This window comes from Rattus norvegicus, chromosome 2, assembly GCF_036323735.1.
Source record: "Rattus norvegicus strain BN/NHsdMcwi chromosome 2, GRCr8, whole genome shotgun sequence".
Classification (NCBI taxonomy): Eukaryota; Metazoa; Chordata; class Mammalia; order Rodentia; family Muridae; genus Rattus; species Rattus norvegicus.
Genome location: NC_086020.1, coordinates 155,302,452 through 155,311,403, shown reverse-complemented (window position 1 = coordinate 155,311,403; position 8,952 = coordinate 155,302,452). Strand labels below are relative to the sequence as shown.

Here is an 8,952-nt window from a genome sequence, read left to right as displayed (position 1 = left end):
TCATGATTTTCCTGTTTTAGGTATGACTGCAACTTCAGCATGCGGCTGCTTTTCTGTCTTCGTGCCCAGAGGTTCAGTGTGCACTGGACTGGGGCCAGGTGCTGGGATACCTACCACCTCACAGGAAAGATCACAGAACAATTACACCGAAAAATAGAGAGAAGCAGTCTGTGCACAGTGAGGCTCATGGGCCCACACCCCAGCCAGAAGCCTAAGGCAGTTAGTCTGTTGGTCACCTTCGTCCTCCCTCCGGACTGGAACCACCTGGATACTTGCAAAAACACTAACATCTGACTAACATTAACATTTAGGGTTTATGGAAAATTTGTTGTTATTTTATTTTTCAAGACAGGATCTCTCTATGCAGCTCTGGCTGTCCAGGAACTCTCTCACTAGACCAGGATAGCCTTGAACTTACAGAGATCCACCTGCCCCTGCCCCCCGCCCCCCACAAGTGCTAGTATTAAAGGTGTGTGCTACTAAGCCCCGTTTATAGATTTTAGGACCTCTCTGGTTAGATTTGCTGTCAATTTTGGGAATCAGTAGTTTATCTGTTTTTTATTATGGAACTAAGGATCAAGCCCAGGACCTTACTGATGTTAAGCAAGGGCTCTACCACTGACCCACTCCAGAGTTTAATGTGTAATTTGGGGGTAAAGTGATTTTATACCTTTATTGAACTTGTTGAAAACCTGCATTTCTGACATTTGTGTTTAGATATAAGAGTTACTTCAGAACTTCAGAAAGTTTATAAATCTCAAGAAGCAAGTGAGGGAGCACCTGGGGCAGGTGAAATATCCACAGATGTGGAAGTCTACAACTGCAGTTGTGGTAATAGGTGCTTTCTGTTCCATCCAGAATAGCACCAACCCTTTGTTTCAGTCCATCTGGCATTTAGTAAGAATATAATTTGGCTTGATGAATCGCGCGCGCGTGCGTGCGTGCGTGCGTGCGTGCGTGCGTGCGTGTGTGTGTGTGTGTGTGTGTGTGTGTGTGTGTCCCTATCACAAAAGTGTCTTAAGGAAGGGTTTAATTTTGGCTCATGGTTTCTGGCGACAGTCAGTTCACTGTGGCTGCAGGAGTCACAGGCAGCTGGACACACTGCTTTGGAAGTCAGCAAGCAGAGGGGGATACAAGTGTGTACTCAGCTCACATTCTCTGACGCTATCAGTGTGGTGACCCAGCTTGTGGAATGGGACTCACATTCAGGGTGTTTCCTCAGTTAAGCCTTTCTGGAAAGTCTCCATAGACATACAAAAGGGTATGTTCTCTGCTGACTCAGAATCTTCTAGAGCAATGGCTCCCAACCTTCCTAATGCTGCAAACCTTTAATCCTCATGTTGTGGTAACCCCCAGCCATAAAATTATTTCGCTGCAACTCCATAACTGTAATTTTGCTACTTTTATGAATAGTACTGTAAATATCTGATATGTTGGATATGTGCTTTGCAACTCTTGAAGAGGTGGCAACCCATAGGCTGAGAATTGCTCTAATGTTAAAAATGAAGACTAATCTTCATACTAGGTTATTTATGAATAACAAAGTTACATTTCTTTCAGGTTCTGGAGGTTGAGAAACCAAGGTCAAGGAGAAGTCTAGATGTCATTACATGGTAGAATTTAAGCCCCTTCCCCAGGACACTAATCCACACCAGGATCCCTAACTAAAGCCCCCAACTCCAAAACTCTTCTTGCACTGAGGATTAGTTTCCCATAAGGTTTGGAAAAGACTGGACATTCAAACACAGCGTCCTTTTACTTGGGAGAACCTCGAGCATTACCAAGTGGGTTTCTGAAGTTCCAAAGTGTAGACCAGCAAGCACCTCCAGGTCACCAACCTGTGCAGCAGCCCAGGGCAGCCCGTGAGGAGGCTTGTGAGCATGCAGGTGCTTTGGACAGCACCGGTGCCTGCACGCAGGGTCTTGGAAAGAACACAAAGGGCCTTGGACAGGACAGCAGTTCCATTCTGAGCAACCCCTGCCAAAGGATGCTCTATACTGTCCCTTGATTCCCTTCTTGCCACTGTCCTTTGCACCTACAGAGCACAGAACCTCCTAGTGACAATTAGCCTCCTTATCCACTGGTGGCAGCCGGTGAGCATGAAGGGTTAAAATTTCTAAAAGTTAGTCATGAACAAAGTCCAGACATGCCTGAGAGAATTTGAGATAGGGCTCACTGGCCCAACTATCAACTCCCAAGGACACTGGCCATCTGGAGCCACCCCCTCCCCTTCCTTCACTCCCTGAGGATGGGTCATCCCCCTGCTGCAGTGAGATGAGTTGCCCTGCCCACATTGCTGAGATGCTAGATTACACATATGCTTTGTTGATGTAACTCCGTGCCAAAAGTAACTGTGCACCCTTTGTATTAGCCAATTATGTGTATTCACACGAAACCCCTGGTTTTCCCTATATAAGCTCCTGCCTAGAGAGGCTCGGGGCTTGACTCAATCTCCTGTGTGAGATACGTGTCAGCCCGAGATCTCGTAAATAAAACTGCCTCTTGTTGATTACATCAAGACCGGCTTCTCGTGTTTCCTGGGGGTACCTCAACCCGTGACTGGAGCGAGAGTCTCCCCAAGTCTGGGGGTCTTTCATTGGGGGCTCGTCCGGGATAGGAGCGTAACCCCCGGAGATCCGAATGCCTCTTGGAGGTACGTTAGTGTGAGTGCTGGAAAGCGGCCGCTGTGTGAGTGTGAGAGTAGTGTGTGTATGAATTAAGTCCTGTAGTCTGTGTTTTTCAGTACTGGTTTAAGGTCTTGGTGCACTGTCTGGGCAGAAGAAGACTTCCCACTCTGTTGTTTTTGAGTGCACTCGGGTGGATGGGCTTCCCACCCCGTTGTTTTTGAGTGCACTCGGGTGGGGTGGATGGGCTTCCCACCCCGTTGTTTTTGAGTGCACTCGGGTGGGGTGGATGGGCTTCCCACCCCGTTGTTTTTGAGTGCACTCGGGTGGATGGGCTTCCCACCCCGTTGTTTTTGAGTGCACTCGGGTGGATGGGCTTCCCACCCCGTTGTTTTTGAGTGCACTCGGGTGGATGGGCTTCCCACCCCGTTGTTGTTGAGTGCACTCGGGTGGATGGGCTTCCCACTCTGTTGTTTTTGAGTGCACTCGGGTGGATGGGCTTCCCACCCCGTTGTTGTTGAGTGCACTCGGGTGGATGGGCTTCCCACCCCGTTGTTTTTGAGTGCACTCGGGTGGATGGGCTTCCCACTCTGTTGTTTTTGAGTGCACTCGGGTGGATGGGCTTCCCACCCCGTTGTTTTTGAGTGCACTCGGGTGGATGGGCTTCCCACCCCGTTGTTTTTAAGTAACTTGGGTAGATGGGCTTCCTACCCCGTATTTAAGTGTGCTTGGGTGGAAGGGCTTCCCACCCCGGACAGACGCCTGTGAGTAGGTACTGGGTTTCTACTTCGAATAGCTGTTTTCTTTTTGTTCTTTTTTTAGATAGCGGAAGTGAGGACGCCCCAGCTCTGGGAGATGTCCCACGAGCCGACTTTTGTCGGGAGGACCCGGCAGGTGACAGTCAAAGAGATCTGACTGTGACTTGACTTCGGAGGTCGTATTCAGCTGCCTATTTAAGTATAGGCATGGACAAGTGTGCTTAGATGTGTTAGTGTCTGTTGTCTGTATTCTGTTTCTGTGTTTGGTATCCCAGAAGCAGCTAAGGTTAAGCTGCAGTTTGGGCCAGGTACTGAAGGTACCAGGCATCTGTGGAAATTGGTTATAGGATGTTTTGTCTTGGTCTTGTTTGTCTGGTTTCTTTTCTGTGGTATTGTCCAGTGTCTTTTTGGCTTTTGTTTCGTTTTTGGACTTGGACTGACAACTGTGTTTGAAATCTTGGACTGACGACTGTGTTTGAAATCATGAAACTGTTTGCTTTGTTTGTCAAGGAGTTTTACTTGGTCCTCTTGGTGCTTAATTTAAAAGTTAAAAATAATTTGCTTGAGAGAAATTGTTTTCTGCCGGGGAGTTTTATCTTTCTCTCTTGAGCCTTCTCCCCAAGGAGAGCTGCCCCTCTCTTTACTCCCATTGTCCAGCCCAGCTGCTGTTAACCGTTGTGTATGAAGGACTCCAGGTTAGCGAGTGATCCATCTGAAGCAGGCATTAACAAGAACCTGAAAGCTTTACCTTAGATCCTGAAGAAAAATTCTCCCTGTGGCTTAAACATTCACAGCTTCTAAGGAAGGGACAACACAGAGTAGGAAAATGTAGGGGCTGAGGGTGGCAAGCATGCAGGCCTACTAGCAAGCTACAGGCTGCGCGTGGGCAGCAGCGCAGCTCTGGCCAAGTCAGTGCAAGAGGAGTTTCAAGGTAAGGAGGCTGGCTGGGGTTGGCGCTTTGACAACAAAGATAGCGTAGAGTTAGTGGTTGTATTTTGGCCCTGAAAAAAAAAATTCCAGTTGCTGCCTTCAGTGGCCAGACCTTCAACACTTGCTCACAAAAGGAGAGTGTTCATTAAGAGAAGTTCTTTAAGGGAGCCTGCCTTATCTGCTGGCCCTATTCCAAGAGAGGAATTGATCTCCAACATTAAGTAACCTTCCCTGTTAGTCATCATTGACATGGAGAGTGCCTTTGATCCTATCCCCACAGCAGCCAGTTCCTGCCCCTGTGGTCAAAATGCCCCAGGTTGGGGGGCAGAGAAGCCCCTAAAATAGTTTCAAAGAATCTGCAACAAACTGTGAAGAACTTTGTTTTGCCAGTCAAAATTTAGAATTCAGTCTTTGGCTGTGGCCAAGGTCAGGATTAATGTTTTCTTTTCCATGGGCCTTTAGCCCACTGAGACAGTTTGGTAAAGGGCTGCTACTGAGGTCCTGAAAGTCCCAGGTGAACTGGTTACAATTCTTTTGTCAGACACTTAGTATCTAACACCCAGGTTCTAACCCTCTCTCCATCCTTTTGTTATTAGTTCTTACTAGAAGCCTAGTGTCCTTCAGAGGCTGGGTTTATTGAGAGACAGAGCCACTGAGCTGACACTGAAGGGAGGTACTTCTTAAGTAAAATCTAAGTCCAGAGAGATAGTCGATAACAGATCAGCTGCCTCTCTGCTTGCCTTTCTGTTTCACAGGAACAAAGCTTGTGCTTATTTCTACAACGGCCTTTTTGTCCCAAGAAGGCCTCCTGGTTTAGCTGTGTGACTAAATGCTATTTGTCCTCTTCAGTGGACCTCTATTCTCAAGATTCCCTTGTTTTCTCACCATCCCATTTGAGATGCTTGTTAGTAACTGTTACAGGTCTTCTTTACCACCGAGGAAAGATGGAATCCTACTAGAGGCCAGAAAAAATGTTCCAGACACGGATGGAAGGCCCTCACTTCTGCCTGTTGACTTCAAAACGCCTAAAGGTAGGGAGTGCCAGGTCTGCCACCAGGCTCCAAGGGTGGGTCTCAGAGGGGCTAGAAAATGCCCCACCAATTTGGCTAAAGTAAGAAAAAGATATAAAGAAAAAGTTACAGAAACTTGAAGGGTTAAGCTAAGTCACTGAGAGAGTTGTTGTAAGTTGCAGAGAAAATAAGGTTGATATATGGTTCAGGGTCGGTGCACAAAAGTAGACAGCAACTAATAGCTGTAGAAGAAGATACAGACAGAGAGACTGAGGAAGAGAAAGAGACAAGAGAGGAACATATACTGGCCACAGTAGTTAGGGAACCTAGGAAGATAGTACCTGGCAACAGAAGAGAATTCCTGGCTAAAGATCGGTGTGCCTAATACGAAGAAAAAGGACACTGGGTCAGGGACTGCCCAAGAAAGAACAAGAGGGGCCACTGGAGAGCTTCTTGGTCCTAGAGTGCTGGCTATGTACAGAGATAGAAGGGAAGTGTGGATACAGGGACCCAATGCTCTGTGCTCCTATGCCCCCCCCCCCCAGTGGGTCAATATCCAAAGACCTTGAGTGCAAGGGGCTACTGGCAACGAACAATACTTATGGACTGCCCGAAGAACAGTGGACCTTGGCGTGGGCCGGGTAACCCACCCACTAGTTCATGGTCATCCCTGACTGCCCCTATCCCTTGCTCATGAGAAAATTGCTCTCCAAAATGGCTTGTGTGGGCTAAAATGACTGGGTGAGGCCATGTGTATGCATATCTACAGACTGTGTATGTGGAGCTTAAGACCTGTCTCAGTGCACCAGTACCTGATGCTGGGAGATGTGTGTGTGTGGCTTAGTGCCGTTCTGCCTGGAACACATCATTCCTGCCAGCCGGGCTCTGACAATTATCACCCAATCCAGGACTTAAACTGCGGTAGAGTGGCTGATGTTTTGCCTTTAAATGAAATGTCCCAGAGGATGGGATCACTGATCAGCTGACATGGACTAGATTCTCCACCTGTTGGGGGCAATCTGGTCACCTTGCTGCCCAATCCTGACCTGGAGCCACCACAGCACAAGTGTCAAGCACTGGCAGAAGCCCATGGGTGGAGGAAAGACCTCTGCGACTGGCTGATTGACCCCTGCTGAAAGCCGAGGACCTTGTCCACAGACGGGAACAGTTCTCTTCATGAAGGTCAGAGATAAGTGGGTGCTGCCGTGGTGGACAACACAATGTCATCTGGGATGGCTGAACTTCTACCCCCCAGCACATCAGCGCTGCAGATGCCTTTACCATCTCTTGGATGCCCTGGTGAAGCCAACAACTGTGAGTACTATTCGTTGCTCAGGATATCAGAAGGAAGATTCAGTGGCATAGGACAGTAACAAAGCAGATAAAGTGGCTCAGAAAATGGCTATGCAGGAGCCTATCCTGGTTACAGGCCTACAAGAGACAGCCACTGGGAACTGGGATTGGACTAAGAGACGGCCTCTACAATCATCAAGAAGATACTGGAAGAAATCTTTCCCCCGATTTGGAATGCCCAAGGTAATCTGGTCAGACAATGGCCCTACTTTCGTTGCCAAGGTAAGCCAGGGTGTGGCCAAGTATTTAGAGGTTGATTAAAAATTACATTATATTTACAGACCTCAAAGTTCAGGACAGGTAGAGTAAATAAATAAAACTCTAAAAGAGACCCTGACCAAATTAAATTGACCATGGAGACTGGCGCAGACTGGGTGACACTCCTTCCCTCTCACTCTCTTCAGAGCAAGAAATATCCCTTCCAGATTCAGCTTTACCCCCTTTGAGATCTTATATGGGGCCTCAGATCCTCTGACTGTATTAGATGATGTTACTGAACCAACATGTCATAGTAATAATGATTTATGTGTCAGGCTAAAAGACCTACAGGTGATACAGAAAGAAATCTGCTCACAGCTGGCAGCAGCCTATGCCCTGGGGACCCCCGAGACATCTCATCCGTTCCAGGTCGGAGACTGTAGGTACATACAATGACACGGAGCCCAGACACTCGAGCCTCGCTGGAAAGGACCGTACCTGGTGCTGCTGACCACCCTGACAGCCATCAAGTCTCAGCCCTCACCAGCCGCATACTAGCTGTTGGGGCTGAGAGCTGGGACCTAGAGGGACACTCAGATCTTCAAAAAGCTCCCTAGACTTGCACATCAGATAAGTGGATACATCAGAGACGTGACTGGGATGTTGCTATAATGCTCACTTGAGGAGTGTGCTTTAGAAACAAGAATTTCATGTTTGCCCTGGGTTCCATCGAGAAAAATATAGAGATAGGCTTGATTTCTATTACAAATGATGTAACATTACATATGTTAATACTCCTAACACTTCTTGGGACTGTGCCTCAGGGACCATAAGTTTAAAAGTTCTAAGATAGTCATGACCTTGGTGTATAGGTTTAGATAGTGTTCAGATTGGAATCCTAAAGACTTTTTAGCTGACCTCCAAGAATACCTAACCTCCCTCTCAGAGGTAGTCCTTCAAAATAGGAGAAGATTAGACCTGATATTCCTTAAAGAAAGAGGGCTATGTGCTGCTTTGAGAGAAGAATGTTGTTTTTACCTCGATCACTCCGGGACCATTAAAGATTCTATGGCTAAACTTAGGGAGAGGCTGGACAAGAGACGACGAGAACGAGAAACCACTGATAACTGGTTTCAAAGCTGGTTCGATAGGTCCCCATGGCTTACCACCCTGCTGTCAGTCTTAGCTGGTCCCTTGATTATCCTCCTCCTTTTGCTCACCTTTGGGCCCTACATCATTAATCGCCTTCTAGCTTTTGTCAGGGAGCGGATTAGTGCTATACATGTCCTTATGTTGAGACAACAGTATCGGGCTGTATCGGGCTATACGGGGTGAAGAGCCTCTAGACGCTAGACTCGTAGTCCTAAGATTAGGACTATTCACAAGGAGTAGAGGGGAATGAAGGGTTAAAATTTCTAAAAGTTAGTCATGAACAAAGTCCAGACATGCCTGAGAGAATTTGAGATAGGGCTCACTGGCCCAACTATCAACTCCCAAGGACACTGGCCATCTGGAGCCACCCCCTCCCCTTCCTTCACTCCCTGAGGATGGGTCATCCCCCTGCTGCAGTGAGATGAGTTGCCCTGCCCACATTGCTGAGATGCTAGATTACACATATGCTTTGTTGATGTAACTCCGTGCCAAAAGTAACTGTGCACCCTTTGTATTAGCCAATTATGTGTATTCACACGAAACCCCTGGTTTTCCCTATATAAGCTCCTGCCTAGAGAGGCTCGGGGCTTGACTCAATCTCCTGTGTGAGATACGTGTCAGCCCGAGATCTCGTAAATAAAACTGCCTCTTGTTGATTACATCAAGACCGGCTTCTCGTGTTTCCTGGGGGTACCTCAACCCGTGACTGGAGCGAGAGTCTCCCCAAGTCTGGGGGTCTTTCAAGCACATCCTCGGGACTGGAGTAGGAGGCCCACAGTCTGCACGTGCAGGATAGGTTGCAGCCTCTTCAGGAACCGTCAGACAGTGTTCTCTTACCATCAATCAACTCGGCAGTGGAAGAGAGCACCCCAGATTTTGCTTTATAAATACAGCCATGCTAGATATGCCTGCGTAGCATGGCTGGGA

The 8,952-nt window shown here is 47.7% G+C and overlaps 1 long non-coding RNA gene across 2 annotated transcripts; it reads left to right on the top strand.

Annotated features, from left to right (window-relative positions):
- Positions 1–1,619: 1,619 nt before the first annotated feature.
- Positions 1,620–8,690, top strand: LOC134485627 (uncharacterized). 2 transcript variants are annotated; one of them, XR_010063829.1, is made up of 3 exons: positions 2,083–2,653; positions 3,447–6,636; positions 6,752–8,690. It is a non-coding gene; the product is annotated as an uncharacterized LOC134485627 (long non-coding RNA). The 2 variants fall into 2 exon arrangements; XR_010063828.1 differs by having other exon boundaries at positions 1,620–2,653; positions 3,447–8,690.
- Positions 8,691–8,952: the final 262 nt, after the last annotated feature.